Raw genomic sequence first — 22,609 nt, 5'->3', positions numbered from 1 at the left:
TCTGAAGGACAAAAGCCAAATCAGGTTTTTATCTTAACGAAATCAGTCATCCTATGTCATTAAGCATATATAGAGAGCAAGCCTCATATATCTGATCCATTGAATGATGTCCAGCATACTTAAGATAGGAAATATGTGCTCACCCAACTGAAATAGATAGTTACCAACAAGTTAAAAATTGGTACCATTCTCCCTCACATTATTTCACAAGTTAACTAATTGTGGCTAACTTGAACTTCTGCAGAAATAACTGTCAAAATTTGCAAGGCCTATATAGTAAAATGGATTTTCCTTCTAAACAGATCACCAATGTCTTCTTTTAACTTGTTCTACCTTTTGTTTTGTTTTTAACCATCATTTATTGCGCTTACTGAGCAGCTCTGTGCTAGCTGGTATTACCATCTTTGACTCCTCAGAGAAGCAAAATTGATTGCAAGATTTAGATACAAACTTTTCAGAAATAGCAAGATAAAACAGAGAGGGGGGAATTAAGACATTTAATTTATCTCAAGGTATTTCTTGGGAAGCCTGAAGCTCTAGGTCTCATGCTTATAACTGACGATTCCTTATATCTACACATTGTCGCCCTGCTAAGGATCTGGGTTCACATTCTCATGTTTTTCACTGGATACAGGCTTAAGAGAAATAATAGGGAAGCTCCAGACCTTTCCTATAGGGCAGGTCAGTGGCACATTTTCTGTCCTGGATGCCTGAGGGCATCTTCAGACATTTACATCTTCAGGTACCCTAAACCCTCCTAACCAATATACATTTAGTGTTAATTTTAAAGCCTTAACTTCAGAATTCAGACTGAGCTTTATTCTCACATGAGATGCTCATTAAAGTCAAGTGTTACTTATTTTATTCCTGGGAAGTTGTTGTTTGTAGTTCAACTTCAGAACTTGACATTCATCCTTGTTAACATTCACCTCAGTTCATCTCACTGTGAATGCAGGCCGAATGGTGAATGGGGAATTAATAGAACAGGTGAGTGTATGTTCTTGTTTGTAACAAACTTTTATTTCTCTTTAATCCTGAGATTTTTAAAAGAATATAGCTTCTTTTTATGACACCCAGATAGCTGGCTGCATGGCTGGAATAGAAAATGCAGATTTGGATATTGTTCTGCACAGAATTATAGAGAAAGCATAACTGGTATAACCTGGCAGTGGTCAAGTTAAACTGTGTTGTTCTGCTACCACCAATTATGTGTGTCTTATGTTGACTTAAATAAAGAGCAGCAAACTTAGTAAGAATAAGATATAAGAATCTAGAAATGAACAAATAGCATTGTTCCTTCAAAAAATATTAATACTTTAAAAGTATGTGAACTACCAGGTCATTTAGTTTGAGACTCCATAATATCAATGGCATGTGAATAAGGACATACGTGTTAGGGCAAAGCTGAAATAGTCTCAACCTCATGTATTCTAAAAGTGGGCCTCAATGGAACAAAATAATCTGTTGGCACTTTTGCCGCCACCCAGGATAAAAGTCAACACTCTTTGGAGAAAGATAGCATAAAAAGAGTCTCACCCACAATGCTCAGCATGCAGTAAAAAAGTTACTATGCATGACGAGAAGCAAGAAAAAGTGTCCAAAAATAGATAAAATAGTCAATAGAAACAGATGTGGAGATGATCTACAGCTGGTAGGCAAAAGCTTCAGAAAACTGGATAATACATGAAATAAAAGAGAAGAAAGGATAAAATTAATGCAATATGAACTATATAAATGAAGAATTGAGATCTGTAAAAACAATCAAATGAATGTTCTATAATAAGAAAATGTAGAATTTGAAATAACAAACTCACCGAGTGAGTTAAACTGTAGAATGGACACAACAGAAGATAGGATTAATAAACCTGAGGAAAGTTCAAAGGCCAATGTACATGAAGAGCAAACAAAAAACAGTAACAAAAAGAAACAAAAATGAGCAAACAGGAAATACGGGACACTGTCAGAAGGTCTAATGTACATGTAATTGGGTAACCAGGAAGAATGGAAAGAAAAATATATAGAAATGATAGGTGAAGAAATAAGAGCCAAGATTTTTCCAAATCTGATGACAGCCATTACTCCATAAATCAAGAACCTCAATTAACACCAAGACAAATAACTGCAACAAATACAACACCCATATGCATCATAGTCAAACCACAGAAGTCCAAACGTAACGAGAAATTCTTAACAGTATAAGAAACAAACATTACTTTCACGATAACAGGAATAAAAATAATGGCTAACATTATAAAAGTATGGAAATAATAAGAAATTGATTGGACATGGTTGGAAGGAGGGGAACAACAGACACTGGGGCCTACTTGAGGGTGAAGGGTGGAAAGAGGGAGAGGTTCAGGAAAAAAAACTACTGGGTACTATGCTTAGTACCTAAGTGATGAAAAAATCTGTATCCCAAACCCCTGAGTCATGAGTTTACCTATATAACAAAATTGCACATGTACCCCTGAAACTAAAAAGAAAGTTAAAATATTTTTAAAAAATAAAAAAGAAAGAAATCGGTTGGGATACTTCAAGCGCCAAAAGGAAAAAAACAAACATTACAAACTTAGAATGTGAAAGTCAGAAAAATAATGCTCAAAAATAAAGACCAAATAAAGACATTTTCACCCTAGAAATTGAGCATTTATCACCAGGAGATCTGCTTGCTCTATAAGAAGTAATAAAGGAAATTCCTCAGGCTAAAGAAAAAACACCCCAGCTGAAAACAGAGGCATACATGAAGAAATCAATAGCCCTAGAAAGAGTAAATAGAAAACAATGAGAGGTTTATAACAAGCATAGGAATAACATTTGTAGTGACCATAACAAAAACAACAACCAGAAAGCCACAAGGGGAAATGGAATTAAACTTTTGATGGCCTCAAGCATAATTCAGGCTATGATAGAATAATCATTTAAGGTCTGCTATAATAAGTACAGTGTATGTTTTGTAGTCTTGAGTGTAATGACAAAAATTAATAAAGGTAGAACAAAAGCCAGAAGATTATATAGTTAAGTTAAAAAAGAATACACAATGAGGTGAAAGGATATGAAGAAAGAGGACTAATGGAATAAAGAATAGAGGACTAATGGGATGTTCTTCTGGGTTTTGATATTGTCCCGAAGCTCTTTGATATTTCATTCACTTTTTTTTTTCACTTTCATTTTACCAATTTGTGCTTCAGGAATTTATTTTTAGTTTCACTAACTAGCTCCTCGGCTGTGCTGAGTCCTTGGATAGGCTCCTCAAACTTTCTTTATCCTGACTTTTATCTCATAGTATGGACATTTGAGTCATTCTAATGGTTTTCCTCTCTCCAATGAAGTGTTTTACTACAGACTTTAATAAATTAATTACATATGTATATATAAATAAACGTATGTATATATATGTAATATTTTTCTCAATTTCCTGGTTGTTTGGATAACTGAGTCATCTCTGAATATAGTTCTTTTGATTAGTTTGTTTTTTAACAGATTTTTTATTTTATTTTATTTTTTTGAGACAGGGTCTTGCTCTGTCACCCAGGCTGGAGTGCAGTGGAGTGATCTCGGTTCACTGCAACCTCTGCCTCTAGGCTCAGCAATTTTCTTGCCTTAGCCTACCGAGTAGCTGGGACTACAGGTGGGCACCACCATGCCCGGCTAATTTTTGTACTTTTACTAGAGAGGGGGTTTCACCATGTTGGCCTCCAACTCCTGGCCTCAAGTGATCTGCCCTCATCGGCTTCCCAAAGTGCTGGGATTACAGGCATGAGCCATCGTGCCCAGCCTGACAGTTTTTTTTTTCTTCAGTCTTCTGTTTTTGTGTGAGTTTTTCACAGTTTTTTGGGGGGATAGAAAACTGGCCACCATGTGGACAGTAGAGATGGAATAACACTATGTTGGGAAATGGGCCCATCTCTTCTTCCAGTATACTTTTAGTAAGAGGTTTTGAGTCAATCTAGTCAGTGGGTAAGCTAGGTGTGCATTTTGTTGTTACCGTGGTTACTTTCAGTTGGCCACCATCTTTGAATTCTTCCCGCTTTACCTTGTGCTTAGCGTAGAGATGGGTAGCCAGAGGATTTTTCTCAATGTTCTTGTTCAGTTCTTAACCTTAGGCTTTCCCTGTGAGCCAGAACCTCAGAGATGGTCTTTCTGCACAATCTTGCTCCTCTCCATGTGATACACAGCTCTTCTTTTGGTGACTCATACTCCCTAGCCTGGTTGAGGGTACGGGGCTAGAGAGTTTTCTCTGGTTTTCCTTTTTTAGCCTCAGTCTTGGGCTTCTACTGTATATCCCTGGGTCTCACTGGTGAAGCACATTCAGTGATTCTGCCCACTCCTGCAAAGGTCATAAATTTCTGGTTTTCTCACATTTTGCTGACAATAGTGGATTTTTTCCTTTTTCCTTTCTCTGGCTGCAGTGGGTCTTTGCCTCTGTTCTGGGGTTGACAGTTCTTGTTGCCCTTTGCCCAACAGCCTAAGACTTTTGTTCCACAGGGGAGGAGGATCTGGGTGGAGCTTTATGCCTTCTGTATCACTGTGTTTCCCATTTGACTTCTAAGTTCCCAGTGATGTCCACTGAAAATACCCATTAATTGGTATAAACTCCTCTTGTGTCCGAATCTCCCAAGGGCTCCATATTCTCACACTTTCCCATACTTGGCCTTTAGCAAGTCATTAAAACTTTTAGTTTAAATCTTACTGGTAAGGCTCGTAAGGCCTGACTTTGTGAAGAAAGTTTAATGATTTCTTTACTCTAGGTGAAGTTCTGTCCGTATCAAGCCTTTCTCTGATTTCTGGAAGCCTACCTTTCCCCACCCTTCTTCCTTACCCCAAGCTCCAATGCCAGGCAACCCTGGTGTTTGGATGGTGCCAATTTTGGGAACAAAGGGCTGTGGCTCTAAGCTATAGATGGATTCTGAAAACGATGTCTTTATTTTATGATTTATCAAATTTTATAGTCTTTCAGATTTATAGTAGTCCATTAGGTTCCGTAGGAAATTTCATCATCTATAGGTACACGTAAAACAGAAGAAATCTTTTAAGACCCTTACCACGCAAATTTGTACCCAATATGAATTGCCCTAAACCACAACTCACACTGAAACACTATGAAAACTGATGTTTCTGGGGAAGGGCACTCACTGTAAGATTTGCCTTGAGGTCTAAATTTTAGAAGAATTACTTAAAAAAAAATCAAAAGGGCAGAATACTTATCATGGGGAGGAGGGATCCCTTTCACCATATTACCAGAACTTACTGGTTGTTCATACAGTAGCCATTACCTCATTTTGTTTGTTTGTTTTTTTAAAGCCTCCTGGTTTTGCTCAAGTATGTACCTTTCTTCTTATGATCAGATTTTTCATTAAGCCTCTCTTGGTCGTCCCATTTCTTTTGCCAGGGACTAGTCTAGAAACAAATGTGGGAAAATTATGACCATGGAAGGATGCATATGTGTGTATTTGGAGGAGTCTCCTGGGTGGTCTGCTAGTTAATATTTCTTTGGAGGAGACATTTTGAAAGTAGCCCCTCTTTTTTCACTGAATTTCACTGGGTCTTCATATAACAGCTGCTACTGCAGCAGCCAATCTGTGTCCTAACAGAGCAGCAAGAAAGAACCCAGATCTCCTTGATGGTGTTGTCAAGCCAATAAGATACAAATAACTGAACAATATGATTAAATAATTAAAAGAAATACAGATAACTTAAAAGTATGTACCATATTCTAATTTAATTTTAATTAATAAGTATCTTATTTCCTCAATAGCAAGATGAAAATATATTCTTAGTGGAAAATATATTCTTAGCGGATACATGTAAGACAAAAGCATATCTACATAAAGAGACCTATCCCGTTACTCCAGTCTTTCTTAACTGGGCCCTGTCTCACTCCCCTCTTCAGAGGTAACCACCGGCCATTGTTGGATATGTGTTCTTCTCATTACTTTATTTTTCATTTAAGAATTAATATATGGCATATATGCACATATAGTTTTCTTTGTACAAAATGGATCATAGTATATGTCTTCAAAGTGATTTTTTTCACTTAATTTTAATGTCTTTAGGTTATATTTCCAAGTCAACACACACAGTGCATATTTGTATACATATATAAGAAATTCAGTAAGACAGACTCCTGGAAGAGGACTTACTGCATCAGTGGCTATACCTTCTTAAGTTTTGACTGATACTACCAGATTGCTGTCTAAACCAGCTTTACCAAGTACACTTCTACCAAAAGTGTATATGAGAAAGAAATTCTGTATTTTCTAGAAGATACTTATGGGAGCAAAAAAACAAACTAATAAGTAGTTTTATGATAGGCATTAGATTTTACATGTGTATGCCCTTTGACACAGCAATTCCACTTCAAGAAATTAATCCTACAGAAATAATTACACAGATGGACAAAGATAGATCATAGGGATGGCAAATACAGCATTACTTACAATCTTGAAGAATTAGAGACCACTAAATGTCTGGCAAAAGGCAATTGGTTAAATGAATTATGATACAGAGAGACTATGTGCTTGAAAAGAGATATTTAATATGTCAAATAACCACCAAGCTCAGGAAATAAATGTTCAAAGATCATAAACTCTAAAATCCGATGCTCCTAGTTCCACCAGCAGGCTCTGGGCAGCTCCATAAACGCTTACCCCACTGGTAATGGGTTAAGATGTGACAAATTTGGTAATAAAATACGGGATTTCAAATGTATATTTTCAAATGTTTTACTATCATTTTGAAAAAAGACAAAAATTCATAAACTATTTAGCTTCAGAACTTTAAAAAAATCAGCATCAAAATAAACTATTAGAAATTAGGAAAAAATAATTGAGATGAAGGTTGAAAGCTATAAAACTTAATGTGGAAGCAAAAGCAGAAATATTTGCTACGATGCATGAGGTTGTAGCAGACACTTTAACTTCTACCCAGTAAACATCCTCCTCTCATTTAGTAATAGAACTTTGATTTTTTTTTTTTTTTTTTAGATAGAAAGCTACTCAAGCTGCATTCCTAGTTCCCCTTTGTCTCGTGTTCTGGCTCTGTGACTAAGTCCCGGAAGATGGCGTAGGAACAAAGGTATGGTCTAGAAATTATGAGTAGAATAATAAAGGGGGCTAAATTGTTGGTGAGGTGATTTTTTTTTTTTTTTGAGACAGAGTCTCGCTCTGTCGCCCAGGCTGGAGTGTGGTGGCGTGATCTGGGCTCACTGCAAGCTCCGCCTTCCGGTTCACGCCATTCTCCTGCCTTAGCCTCCCGAGTAGCTGGGACTACAGGCACCTGCCACCATGCCCGGCTAATTTTTTGTATTTTTAGTAGAGACGGGGTTTCACCATGTTAGCCAGGATGGTCTTGATCTCCTGACCTCATGATCTGCCAACCTGGGCCTCCCAAAGTGTTGGGATTACAGGCGTGAGCCACTGTGCGTGGCCTTTTTTTTTTTTTTTTTTTTTTAGACAGAGTCTTACTCTGTCACCAGTCACCAGGCTGGAGTGCAGTGGCATGATCTCGGCTCACTGTAACCTCCGCCTCCTGGGTTCAAGTGATTCTCCTGCCTCAGCCTCCCGAGTGGCTGGGCCTACAGGTGCACGCCACCACACTCAGCTAATTTTTGCATTTTCAGTAGAGACGCGGTTTCACCATGTTGGCCAGGATGGTCTCAATCTCTTGACCTCATGATCTGCCCGCCTTGGCCTCCCAAAGTGTTGGGATTACAGGCATGAGCCACCGCGCCTGGCCAGGTGATTCTTTGATCTTTCTCTTCTTCTACCTGCTGCTTGCCAGGAACACAGATCTAGTGACTGGATCTCCAACAGTCATCTTGAATGATAAACACCACAAGGATGGAAGGCAGGCATCGGGAATCAGGGCATGAGATCGAGTCTAGATCCCTGAGGATACTGGGGCACTGGCATACCTGTCTCAGACTGCACACCTTGGCATCTCTCTTACTTGAGAAAAAAATAAACGTTTATCTTAAGACACTGTTACTTAATTTTATGTAACATACTGTATGTTCTATGTTGTGCAAAATACAAATTTTGTTTCTGATAAGAATACAAAAGAAAATCCCAGAGAAACGTGTTTGTGTGACAAATGTATGACAGAGAGAGTGAGTGAGAGAGAGAAAGAGAGGAGAAAATAAATATACAAGGATACAATGTTAATAATGAGATGTCATCTTCAAATATGGAAGAGCTTAAAGATTTATATTAAAGCTTCTTATACCAACCAATGACAATGGAAAATCTTGGAGAAATGGCTAACTTGTTGTCCCAATGTAAAATACCCCATTTGACCCAATATGAGAGAAAATCTGAATAGACTAATAACCATAGCCAAATTTGGTGGCAGGCTCAGATGGTTTTACTGCTGAGTTTACTCTAAATTCAAACATCATGTAATTCCTGTGCTATTTAAATAATTCTAGTCCACAGAGAAAAATGAAATATCCTTAATTCATTGTATAAAGTATCATGAAGATAGGACACAAGAGAAAATTAGACAAATTCCAAGTATATAGAGGTAAATATTTCAAATAAATAATCAGATGTCTGAATCCATGTATTTATTTATAAAATTACAAGATATGAACAATTGGGATTAATTACAGTAACACAAGGACTTAAAAAATAGGAACTTTATCAACATATTTTATTATATCAATGAAACAAAGGATATCAATAGATGTTGAGAAGCTATTCAATAAAATGTCAAGCTATTGTGAATATTACAAAGAAAGTAGGATTAGAAGGAAGCTAAAACATACAACTGTTATTTACTAAAAATGGCAGACAATATTTTAAAGGGTAAGATATGAAAGTCATTCCCATTAAAAACTGAGATTAGATTCTATCACTACTCTATTTTGATCTTTGTTTTTGGAGCAGCAGTTAATGTAATATAAACAAAAAGTGAAATATTTACAACACGTATTGGAGAAAAGAGACATGTTGATATGATTACAAAGGTAAAAACTCTAAACTATGAAAGTTAAGATAATTGGATAAAGTACTGAACAAAAGATATAAAACTCCTTTTTTATATTTACAATACTAAATTAAAAATAAATATCGGAAAATAAATCCTATTCAGAATAGGAACAGAGACGTAAATTCCTCGGAATTAATACAACCAGAAAGTATAAGCAAAGAAAACCATAAAATCTTAACAGAAGGACTTAAAAGAATTCCAGGACAAAAGGAAAGACTGATCAAGATCCTAGATGGAAGAACTTAACCAACCAAAAATATTAATTCATGTCACATTAAGAATATAAACCATGGCCGGGCGCGGTGGCTCACGCCTGTAATCCCAGCACTATGGGAGGCCCAGGTGGGTGGATCACGAGGTCAGGAGATTGAGACCATCCTGGCTAACATGGTGAAACCCTGTCTCTATTAAAAATACAAAAAATTAGCCAGGCGTGGTGGCGGGCACCTGTAGTCCCAGCTACTCCGAAGGCTGAGGCAGGAGAATGGCATGAACCTGGGAGGCGGAGCTTGCAGTGAGCGGAGATGGCACCACTGCACTCCAGCCTGGGTGACAGAGCGAGACTCCGTCTCAAAAAAAAAAAAAAAAAAAAAAAAAGAATATAAACCATCAGTCTTCTCAGAATCCTAATAGAACTTTTAAAAAATTGGTCATGTCCCATGCATATGCTCATCGCTGCAAAGACAAGGAATAGCAAAGACATGGAAGCAACCCAAATGCCCATCAATGATGGACTGGATAAAGAAAATGTGGTACATATACACCATGGAATACTATGCAGCCATAAAAAGGAATGAGATCATGTCCTTTGCAGGGACATGGATGGAGTTGGAAGCCATTATCCTCAGCAAACTAACGGAGGTACAGAAAACCAGACACTGCGTCTTCTTGTAAGTGGGAGCTGAATGATGAGAACATATTGACACATGGTAGGGAACAACACACACTGGGGCCTATTGGAGGGAGAGCATCAGGAAGAATAGCTGATGGATGCTGAGCTTAATACTTAGGTGATGGGTTGATAGGTGCAGCAAACCACCATGGCACAGGTGTACCTATGTAACAAACCTGCACATCCTGCACACGTGCCCTGGAACTTAAAATCAAAGTTGAAGAAAAACAAAACCTAAAAATAAAAATCAAACTATTCTAAGTGAAAAAATGATTGGGCATGTCCGAGGCCTAATCTAACATAGATACACAGTTCTATCTAAACAAGGTAAATTAAATGCTCAGTGAAAAACTATAGTTTTATCTCAGTTATTATAATTGTTATGTGAATTTATTTTCTTAAAGTGCCAGGGAAGGAGATATTTCCCTTCTGAAGAGGAAACATAAAATTTTATAACAAATGAGTTTGTGGCAATACCATCAAACTGGATTCCTCTGTCAGATAAGAAAGTGCATTTGGGCCTGGAAGGAGCCTTTGGTTTATGAATGCAACATTTATAGAGATCCTCAGTATGTCTGTCCTCAGGGATCTTATGTGCTCACAGGCGGAAGAGAAGGTACAAAAATGTTTCAGAGTGTGTGACAAACCACAGATAGGAACACGTGTAAGAGAATTAGTATAGAGGAGGAACACTGGAGGGTGGGGTGATGGCTGATGAGTAAGATTATTCTAGAGGACTACCCAGGAGTATTCCAATAAACACAACGGAAAGGGCATTGGTAGGCAGAGCTCATCACAGGAGCAAAGGCAAGGAGGTAAGACACAGCATGGTTTGGGCAGGCCCTGTACTTCAGGTCAGCTGGTAGGGCCGGAGTTTAAGAGGAGAGGCAGGGAGTGGCAGAAGAACAGGAGGACAGGCTGATCGTGGCTGGAGGCAGAAAGGGACAAAACTCTCATCTTGCTAATGTAGTCCAGATTTTGGTGAGTCATTAAACCAAATCAAGGACATGACCTGACTTTTTTTTTTCTTGTGTAAAATAAAACTTGAAGCATAGAATCAAGAACCTGAAAGGAGCCCTGTGGCACACGAGGTTACTGAGCATTTAATTGCCAAGGAGTCAATTAATTTAATTGCCAACTTGTCTAAGCTGTAAGCTGTAAGCTCTAAAACCATTTGTAGGCAGCAGTGGACAGAAGGGGAGTTTGAATTTAGGGCAGTCTGACCCAAGAGAATGCCCTCTTTCTTATGTTATACATCTGTTTTTACCATTTTCACCCAGCTAATGTCCACTTACTCATTGAAACTCAGCCTGTTTCCCTTTAGCTTCCTGGGACCCACAGTCCAATTGAGACAACTCCTGCCTCCCATCTCCTGGTTTTCAACTTTTACTTTCTCAGTGGCCACACTGAACTGTCCTACCGTATCCTATAGTATCCTATGGTATCTTATACTACACTACTTTTTCCTTCCCTTCCCTACCTTACCCTGTTGTACTCCACCGTGCCCTACCCAATCCTATTCTAGCTTATCCTTTGCTATGTAGACTGTACTATAAGAATTGACTTACTGATTTACTCTCTGTATCTTCCAGTAGGTTGTAAATTCATTGATTGATGGAGTCCTGCCCTTTTAGACCTTATATCTTCAGCCCCAAGAATGATGTTTGGAACATAGTAATAGGTGGTCAGAGGGTATTCTGATGTATGGACAGACTGGCTCACTCAGTGAATGGAAAATGGGAGGCTGTACTTCATCAGCTGATGCACGAGTTGGCGTGGGGAGGGAATTGCAGATTTGAGAAGAATTTGAGGTGGCAGTGAGAAAAACTTTATCAAAGGTGTTTCTAAGACTTGAATTTATTTTTGTTTTACTACTTTTTCTCAATGAAGTTATTTTATTTTGTATCTGTATAAACCATACAACGTTTTAACAAGTAACACCTAGATTTAGGAAAGATTATTATTATTATTATTTGAGATGGAGTCTTGCTGTGTCACCCAGGCTGGAGTGCAGTGGCGCGATCTCGGCTCACTGCAACCTCTGCCTCCTGAGTTCAAGCGATTCTCCTGTCTCAGCCTCTTGAGTAGCTGGGATTACAGGTGCCTGCCACTGTGTCTGACTAATTTTTGTAATTTTAGTAGAGATGGGGTTTCGCCATGTTGGTCAGGCTGCTCTTGAACTCCTGACCTCAGGTGATCCACTCGCCTCGGCCTCCCAAAGTGCTGGGATTACAGGCGTGAGCCGCCGTGCCTGGCCAGAGATTATTTTGAATTACTTTTGCTGTGGACTAAATACCACATGTTCAGCATAGAAAAAAGTAGGACAATGGGAGAGGAGCCTCAGCCTCAACTTGACAATTTCTGAAGTGCCCAGGTCAGAGCATACCATGATGGGATCAGCACGAGATTCACGTATGACCATAGCTGGCAAATCACCTTTCTGAGCCTCAGATCCTTTTCAGAGATGAGAATTTAGTACTTATTTCACACAGCTGTTAGTAATGAAATAGCCTAGGGTAGAGTGACTGGCATGAAATAGCCCCTCAGCAAGGATGAGTGCTGCCCCCAGCCCCTACTTCAAACCTAGATGAAGAACGTGGATCCCTCTAGTCTTGTCAGCGACTATGACACATCCAGTGGAAAGAACTGGGATTTGGAGCAAGAGAAGCCAGGATTTGAATCCCTGCTCCACAGTTCTTTGATTGTGTGTCACCTCTGGCCCTTACCTGTTCTCTGTCACCCAAATCCAGCTGTTCCCAGAACCCCTAGTTTGTGATATCGTTCCTAGCATTCTCATGTTATCTAATTCATCCCTTACGGCAGCTTGGTGGCCTAGGGCCCCATTATTGTTTAATCTATGAAAATTCAAATGTCTATTTTAGCCTATTTTGCCACTGGTCTGTCCGTTAGGGCCCAGACTCAGGGTTCTGACCCCTAATTCCACTCTCTTCCATGTGCTTCTTTCTAAAATCCCTAAAATCAGGAGCTCAGGCTTTCTTCATCAGGAAATTGGGCAGAACAAGAGGGGTGGCCCCTTGACTCCCCAGAGCTCAGGCCATTGACCTTAACTGCCTTTTGCATCTGTGGAGGTTCTGGGACCATCCTGCCTTCTGTGGTCACGGCCCTGTTCCATGTTGAGACCACTGCATCCACATCCATCTCGATTCTGTGGCACCCACTCTGGTCACTCACTGAATTCCAGCCTTTGGATTGAACTTGGTTTTTTGCCTGCTTTGCTGACCATGGACTAGACCCAGTGGGGAAAGTAGAGAGCATTACAAATTATTGTCTGGTGAGAAATAAACCTGGAGAAGACGGCCTTTGTAAGCCAGGTAAAGAATTTGGGTTTATATTGCTGGGTATATACTTGAAAGAACATCAATCAGTCTATTATAAAGATACATGCATGCTTACATTTACTGCAACACTATTCACAATAGCAAAGACATGGAATCAACCCAAATGCCCATCAATAATAGAGTGGATAAAGAAAATGTGGTGGCCGGGCACGGTGGCTCACGCTTGTAATCCCAGCACTTTGGGAGGCCAAGGCGGGCGGATTATGAGGTCAGGAGATTGAGACCATGGTGAAACCCTGTCTCTACTAAAAATACAAAAAATTAGCTGGGCATGGTGGCGGGCGCCTGTAGTCCCAGCTACTCGGAGAGGCTGAGGCAGGAGAATGGCGTGAACCCGGGAGGCGGAGCTTGCAGTGAGCCGAGATTGCGCCACTGCACTCCAGCCTGGGTGACAGAGCAAGACTCCGTCTCAAAAAAAAAAAAAAAAAAATGTGGTACATATACACCATGGAATAGTATGCAGCCATAAAAGGGTCATATACTTTGCAGGGACATGGATGGAGCTGGAAACCATTATCCTCAGGAAACTAACACAGGAACAGAAAACTAAACACCGCATATTCTCACTTATAAGTGGGAACTGAACAATGGGAACGATGGACCTAAGGAGGGGAACAACACACACTGGGGCCTGTCAGGGGAACAAGGGAAGGAAGAGCATTAGGATAAATAGCTAATGCATGCAGGGCTTAATGCCTAGGTGATGGGTTGATAGGTGCAGCAAACCACCATGACACACATTTACCTACGTAACAAACATGCATGTCCTGCACATGTATCCCAGAACTAAAAGTAAATTAAAAACAGAAAAAGTAAAAAAAAAATAATTTGGGTTTATTCTAAAGGCAATGGGAAGCAACCGAAGGAATTTAAGCAGAGAGATGACATGATCGGATTTGTGCCAAAATTCCTACCTATTGTCTCCCAGAAGCCAGTTGAATAGGCTGTTGTTGGTGCCTGAGACTGGAGAGTTGGCTGACTGGTGGGCTGGGAGAAGAATTATCTAGACCCTACTTACTGTGTGCAAGCCCTCACGCCTCATGGCTTTACATTGCAGAGCAGCGAGACAGACAGGGACAACTAGATCAGCAGATGAGGAAGAGAACCGTGAGAGTAACAGGTGTTGTGAAGAAACAAATAGGATAAAGCAGGTGACGTGACAGTGACAGGGGACTCTGGGAAGGTAATGTTTATTCTAACATCAGAATAAGAAAGCACTCTGGGACCCCTGGAGACTGCTGCAGCTGGAGGAAGCTGCAAACGCAAGGGCTTAGAGTCAGGAAGGAGCTCGGTGTGGGACATAATGTTGAAGATGCAGGCAGAGCCCACCTCATGCCGGGGCCTGGGAGATTTGAAATTTATTCTAATGGAATTTCAGCAGGGGATAGTGATCTGATTAGGGACCTAGTGTGTGACTGACCGTGAACTGTGAGACAAGAGAACAAAGCCAAGAGTGGTGCTCAGGACTGTGTCCTGGGTGCCTGAGTGAATGAAAAGGCCATCTCCTTTGTAGTAAATACTTGTATGAACTGGCCCCTTTTTGCTTAACTGCCACTTGGATAGTATGGTCTGGGTGCCTGTCATAATAATATAATTTGTGTCTATACTTAAAATTTTTTTAAAAAAGTTTGATATATAGAACCCAACAATTCATTTTATAGAATAGAAAGGTCCTTTGCAGAACATCTGCAAATTAATTCCCTTTCACCTCACTTATGACTTTTTGTTGCCAGAGAAGATAAATAGACCAGTTGTGGCTTAAAACCTGGTTGAAGAAAAGATAATATGGTTGACCTTTGAACAATGTGGGTTTGAACTTTGCCGGTCCACTTATATGCAGGTCATCTCCCGACTCCACCACCAGAGACAATAAGACCAACCCTCCTCTTCCTCCTCAGTCTACTAAATGTGAAGGTGATGAGGATGAAGACCTTTATGAGGATCCGTTTCCACTTAATGACTAATAAATATATTTTCTCTTCCTTACGGTTTTCATTGTAACATTTTCTTTCCTGTAACTTATTGCATACAGTATATAATACCTACACAAAATACGTAGTAATCACTATGTTGTCGGTAAGTCTTCTTGTCAACAATAGGTTATTAGCAGTTAAGTTTTTGGAGAATCAAAAGTTATATGTGGAGTTTTGACTATGCGAATACCACTAGCCCCCACTTTGTTCAATGGTCAACTGTACTCTCACTTTTTTAAAAAATTGCCTTTTCAAAGTAACATATAATCTCACTTAAATATGAATCGGGACTCCCCTTATAAATTAGGTGAACCAGATAGACAAGGCAACTACCCTTAAAAGCTTAAACACTAGATTTGGAGGGTGGTGGGGGCAAGGAGGCAGATGATAACCAAGTTAGTAAGACAATATCAGCTAGTGCTAAGTGCCTCTTGTGTGATAAGTACTAAAAAGAAAATAAAGTTAGCTCTTGTGTTAGAGATTGTCTGCGAGGAGGCTACTTGCTTAAGAGTGGATAAAGAACATGTTTTTGAAGAGATGACATTTTAGCAAGACCTTGAATGATCAAACCTGTCTTGCCCTGAGATGGAGAATGTGTGTCAAATGCCACACTTTTGAGATATCTGCAGTCAGTGGTGCATGGGTTCAGAGGAGGAGGAGGAGGGGGAGGAGGAGGAGGAGGGGGAGGAGGAGGAGGGGCAGGAAGAGGAAGGGAGGGGGAGGGGAGAGGGAGAGGAGGGAGAGGGGGAGGAGGGGGAGGGGGAGGAGGAGGGGGAGGAGGGGGAGGGGGAGGAGGAGGGGGAGGAGGGGGAGGGGGAGGAGGAGGGGGAGGAGGGGGAGGGGGAGGAGGAGGGGGAGGAGGGGGAGGGGGAGGAGGAGGGGGAGGGGGAGGAGGAGGGGGAGGGGGAGGGGGAGGAGGAGGAGAGGAGGGGAGGAAGAGAGGGAGGGGAGAGGAAGGGGAAGGTGGAGGAGGCAAACGGGAAGGGGAAGGGGAGGAGGGAGAGGGGGAGGGGGAGAGAGAGGAGGACCTCGAGGACACAACATTGTTTTTAGGGCAAGGTTGGAAAATACTGGCTGCAGCCAGAGAAAAGAGGTCACTGTGCTCAATCACAGAGGAACATCTCTTCCTGCTTCCAGCCATTCTACTGATCCTGGTGGACTTGTGAACCATGCCAGGAAATGGGAATGGCTCTTTACAACCCTCAGGTTTATCCAAACTCCAGGGAAGAACAGGCTCCTCTACCTGAGCCTGCTGGTTTTGGGTATGTTGGAAAAATTGTTTATTTAGCTGCAAGGAAAATACAGAATTACTACAGCCAAAGTCCAACAGGAACAAATGTTTAATCCAACGAAATATATTTATTGACTTTCGGAAATCAGGGAGGGTATGCTAGGTGAACCGTGAAGTGCCTCTTGGTAAGAAGAGATGGAGAGAATTTTCTATGGGGCTGTTGCTGTGTTACATGAGTCTTAGGAAAGGCTAGAGAAGCACGAATCAGTTCTGAATTGTTTGCTATTATGAAGTGTAACTTTTGTTGGGGAGGTGGAAGTTGCAAAGCTGGGCTGGGGATGCCTTTTTTTTAAAAAAATTAGTAGTCCTCAAAGAAGAGGGTCATTACGATATGCTATTGCGGCAGCGTGACCTTTGGAGAAATACTCTTTACTGTTAACTTTGCAGTTGCCTTTATCTGTGTCTGTTATCACAATCTGGTTAATAGCAGGCTTGGTATTTAATACCTCAGAGAAAAAGTGTAAAATGTCCATGACATTTTTCGGAAATCAGGGCTGTAATCAATAGTGTTTTTAGCCACACTGTGCTTAAACTACAGAATAAACCCAGAGAACAGCTGCAGGCTGGCTTATGTTACACTATCTTTCCTTCAAGTCAGTCTGGCCTCTGTTTAGGATCAGAGCTTGAATTGGAGTGGCCTATCTTGATAAATTGAAATGAATCTAACAACTTTTATTCTTTTGGAGACAGGATCTTGCTTTCTCACTCAGGCTGGAGTGCAATGGCAAGATAATGGTTCACTGCAGCCTTGAACTCCTGGGTGTAAGCACTCTTCCCACCTCAGCCTCTTGAGTATCTGGGACTACAGGCATGCACCCCCATGCCTAGCTAATTTAAAAAATATTTTTGTAGAGGCAAGGCCTCACTATGTTGCCCAGGCTGGTCTTGAACTCCTGGCCCCAAGTGATCCTCCTGCCTCGGCCTCCCAAAGCATTGGGACTACAGGTGTGAGCCCCTGCACCTGGCCTTAAATATTTATTTTTTATTGAAACTCTCCAAAAAATTGCTAAAAATATTACTCAAGGCAAAACAGTCTAACAAACCAACTCAAGTGAAAATTTTGCCAACTTGCTTTTTAAGACCACAACATCCATACACTGTCTGCTTGACTTAGTTAAGAACCTTTAGCCTGGATTTTGCAGAAAAGCAATCTGGTTGGAAATGTCTGGAGGAGACAGAAAGGATATCAACATACATCTGGATTTATTAAGCAGAAGCAGAGTGCTCTGTCCCTCCCTTCTTCCTCCTTCTCTTCATAAACATCATGACAAACATTTTCAGATGTCTTTCCAGGTGCTGGAGAGACAAAGAGGAATGACACTGCCAGTGTTGCTCATTTTACAGAATTATAAACTGAGGTCCAGAAAACTTAAATCAGCAAAGAAATACACCTGGTAGTTGACTAAGCTGGGATTTCAATTCATGCCTGTCTGAACACAATTCCAACAAAGAAATCCTTTGTTGGAAAGAAACCAAGACTTTGAACAACCCTAGGCAATTATTAAAGTGTCTCTCAGGTCTTTTACCTTCACACAATCGTCTTTAAAGTTTTTTTCTTCCTCACCTCTGCACCTCCACCCAAAGGCCCACTGTCCTTTTGTCATTCATATTCACTTAGAAGTCCAACATAGATTTGTATGAAGGAAGGGCATTCTTCTTTTTGTCCCAAGAAAGAGGCATCCTCAGATTTCTCTGGGTTCAAAGGGAAAATTAGGCTTCAGTGGAGGAACTGGAAATTGACTGAGTTGATATGTGGCTTTCAGCAGAGAAGCCTACATGTTTTCTTGGCTCCAGGCTTCTTTTCCTCTACTTAAAAATGAAAGTTCGTGAAACTCACCTCCCAGTGAGAGCTTCTGCCCTCGAGACTGATAAGAACCCAGTGGAGGTGACACAGATATTTCAAAGAGCAGAATCATCGAGAAACCCTGCAGCTTTCAATCAGGTTACTGGGAATGTGGCTATCAATGTAGAAAAAAAAAATCTTTGAATGGCCACTCCAGAGTTAGGAGGCTGACCTGGGATACTAGTGAGGTATCAGATGGTTACTATTGGAAGAAACGCCATTTCTTATTTTCCTCTCCTGATAAGAGGTTTGAACACATAAATGAAATAAGAAATAGACTCAAAGCACTACTTTTGAAGGCTTCCAATCTTACATTTGCATCCAAGGTGGAGAAAAGAGTAAGAATGCAATATGGCAGGAAGTTTGCCTCTGTGCTATTCTTTTCGTTTTGTTTTGTTTTGTTTTGGTTCTGAGGTAAAACTTAATGAGGGGATAAAATGCAGGGGAGTGACAAAATATTTGACTGATATTTTTCTTTACAGTGTTCCTTTTTCCTTCCACTCCATCCTGTAAGTGGCTGCTCACAGAGACAAAGAGAGAAAATGTAATGACCTACGGCAACAGATGCCTGCTCTCCTAGGCAATCCTTCAGTTGCTAAAGTGATAGCAAACCTGAGGAGTAAATAGCATTTTTATTTAACTAATCTAGAATTGAGGGCACTTATAACAGCTTTGAAGGAAAGGCAATCCTTTTTGGACAAGGATGATATATGGGTGGATGAAGATTGTTTTATAATTTTTTAAAATAGATGGACCAGATAATATCTGGGGCACATGCAAAGAATCTGAACAGTGTGCATTATTGGGTCTCTTAGGGTATTCAATATTCTTATATTTAAACTGATTAATATATACATCCAGCTGTTATGCCTCACTCTTTGCTGGAGAAAAATAATTTATCAAAATACATCTGAGTGCTACAAAAAAAGATGACTACTCACTTTTCTGAATATTTTGGAAAGATTTTAATTTTTAGCAAAGATTTATTTGCTTAGGTTGCATATAATTGGAAAGTAGATATATATATTGTGAGCTCTAGACACTTAGAACTTTGGCTGCTGCAGAAAACTCCATACTTAAAATGTGAAGCAACCTGTATATACCACCTTTTCAAACGAAAAATAAACAGCTCTTGGTTCATCTTTAACATGAAGATAACACTCTGACAAATGTGAAGAGTTCCTGTCATTTCATTTCTTAAGCACTGCTTTTTATGCTTTTCTCTGATTATCTTTCATCGTGCTTTCATCATTCAGTTGTAAAGATGTAGAAGGCAGGTGTTTTGTAAACACTAGTTAATGCCAAAAGCACCATGTACACCTAGGTTAAGAGGGTAAATTTGGGAAGAGACTCACTTGTTTCTTCTTAACAATGATTATACGAAGATAAAGGCACTTCTCTGGACACACTACCAACACTATTTTAATACAACTCTCCTACCAAAACACAGTAGTTTTCAGTGTACAAGTCTTTTACCTGCTTAAGTTTATTCCTAAGTATTTTATTCTTGATGCTATTGTAAATGGGTTTTCTTAATTTCTTTCTTGAAGAGTTCATTGTCAGTGTATAGAAATGCAAATGATTTTTGCATGCTGATTTTACATCCTGGAACTTTGCTACTAAATTTATTAGTCTCTCTCAATCTCTCTCTGTCTCTCTGTCTCTCTCTCTCTCTCTCTGTGCGTGTGTGTGTGTGTGTAGAGTCTCTAGGCGTTTCTACACATGAAATAATGTCATCTGCAAACAGAGATAATTTTACTTCTTCCTTTCTGATTTAGATGCATTTTATTTCTTTTTCTTGCCTAATTGCTCTGGCTAGGACTTTTAGTACTATGTTGAGTAGAAGTGATGAGAATGGGCATTCTCATCTTGTTCCTGATCTTAGAGGAAAAGCTTTCCATTTTTTACCACTAAGTATGATGTTACCTGTGGACTTTTCATATATGTCCATTATTATATTGAAGTCATTTCTTGTACTCCTAGTTTTTAAATTTTACTTCTTAACATCTACCAAGGAAAAGAACACATATATCCGCACAAAAACTTACAAATGAATCATAGCAACATTATTTATTACTTTTTGTATTTTTTTTCAATTTTTATTTTAGGTTGAGGGGTACATGAAAGGGATTGTTACAAAGATATATAGTGTGACACTGAGGTTTGGGAAATGATTGAACCCATCATGCAGGTAGTAAGCATAGTACCCAACAGGTAATTTTTGAACTCTGCCCCAATCTCTCCCTCCCATTCCTGTAGTCTCCAGTGTCTACTGTTCCCACCTTTACGTCCATATGTACCCAATATTTAGCTCCCACTTAGTAGTAAGAACATGTGGTATCTGGTTTCCTGTTTCTGCATTAGTCTGTGTAGGATTATAGCCTCCAGCTCCATCCATGCTGCCATAGCAGCATTATTTATAATAGCTAAGAACTGTAAACCACACAAACATCCCATTGGTTGAAGATGAATGAGCAAAATGTGGTATATTCAGGCAATGAAACACTACTCAGCAATCAAAAGGCAAAAAGTACGGATACATGCAACAAGAACGAATTTTGAAAACATTTACTAAGTAGGCAGGCGCCCAAGACTACATATTGCCTGATTCCAGTTATGTAAAATTTATAGAAAAGGCAGAACTACAGAGACACAAAACAGAGCAGTTATTGCTCGGGGCTGATTATAGATACAGGGATTTACTAAAAAAGGACATGAGGGAAATTCTGGAGTAACAGAAGTATTCTGTAACCATACAAATTTACTGAAACTCACCAAGCTGTGTACTGAAAAAGGATGAATTTTGTAGTGTGGAAACTACACCTCTGTAAAGCTTGGTTAGAACTGGCTAACGAAGATCCAAAGTGACATTTCAGAGAGGCACACTGATATGGGTTGGCTGTGTCCCCCCACGCAAATCTCATCTTGAATTATAGCTCCCATAATTCCCATGTGTTGTGGGAGGGACCTGGTGGGAGACAATTGAATCATGGGGGCTGTTTCCCGCATACTGTTCTCGTGGTAGTGAATAAGTCTCACGAGATCTGGTGGTTTTATAAGGTGTTTCCCCTTTTGATTGGGTCTCATTCCCTTTGCCTGCTGCCATGTAAGATGTGTCTTTCACCCTCCATCGTAATTGTGACGCCTCCGAAGCCACATGGAACTGTGAGTCCATTAAGCCTCTTATTCTTTATAAATTACCCAGGCTCAGGTACGTCTTTATCAGCAGCATGAAAACAGACAAATACACATACACAGAGGGTTTCAGGCATAGTGATGGGTAGTTGTGACAGACTTGCCTTCAAAGTGCAGCTATCTCTATAAAGGTCAAACTTCTCTATCTTATATAACTCCTAACAGTATCTGTATTGTTATTATGAAACAAGAAGAAATCAATCATCCTCAGATCAATGTCCAAAATACGTGGGGCTTTGATGTTGGAAGTAACACTGTCTTTAAACATCTCACTCTTCTGTCTATACTTTTTTGATTATAGAATTAAGGAGTATGTTTAATAGGTCAGACTCTTCTCATTCTCCTGACAATGGATTCTGGGCAGAATGATACTCTGCAGAAACAAGCAGCACAGCAGGATAAGAAAACCCTGTGTGTGCAGTTATGTTTTTCCACTGGACTGTAACTTGATACGTTCTTCCAGATCAGGGAAGAAAAAAGATATTCTGCAGAACAGAACAGACACACTGTTGAGTTTTTAATTTAAAAGAGAATGAAAGCAGTGCACCTGTTTTGAAATGGCAGTTTTTTTCCCCCCTCTTTGTTGGGTACACATTTTAAGCTAGGACTTTCAGCAAGAAGGCTCAACAGTTCTTTCTCAAAGGAGAGAGCTGTGAACGGGGCTTTCAGGCTCCATGTAGAACAGCTAAGAGACTTCATCAGGGTTTGTTGGAAAATATCTCAACACAATAAAAAATAAACTCAATTCCCCAGGAAAGAGACTACACAGGGCCAGTTCCAGGATTTATGCATACAATTAGCTCTTCCAGGAAAGGAAATCACTTTCTTCTTCAATCCCAGCACTGTTAGAACAGTGCCTCGCAAACCTGAGGATGTCACCTGCGGACCCTGTTGAAAGGTATATTCCGTTTCAGCAGGCGTGGGGCAGGGCTCCTAAGCCACACTAAATCACGAGGAATTATAGAGCGTTTTGAGAATTTTGGAAGAATAAAGTACAATTCATTTGAAAAGTAGCCCAGGAAGAAATAATTTCTTTTTTCATCAATATTCTTATCACAGACAACAGTA

This window comes from Symphalangus syndactylus, chromosome 11 (genome assembly GCF_028878055.3).
Source record: "Symphalangus syndactylus isolate Jambi chromosome 11, NHGRI_mSymSyn1-v2.1_pri, whole genome shotgun sequence".
Classification (NCBI taxonomy): Eukaryota; Metazoa; Chordata; class Mammalia; order Primates; family Hylobatidae; genus Symphalangus; species Symphalangus syndactylus.
Note: the sequence above shows the minus strand (reverse complement) of the source record.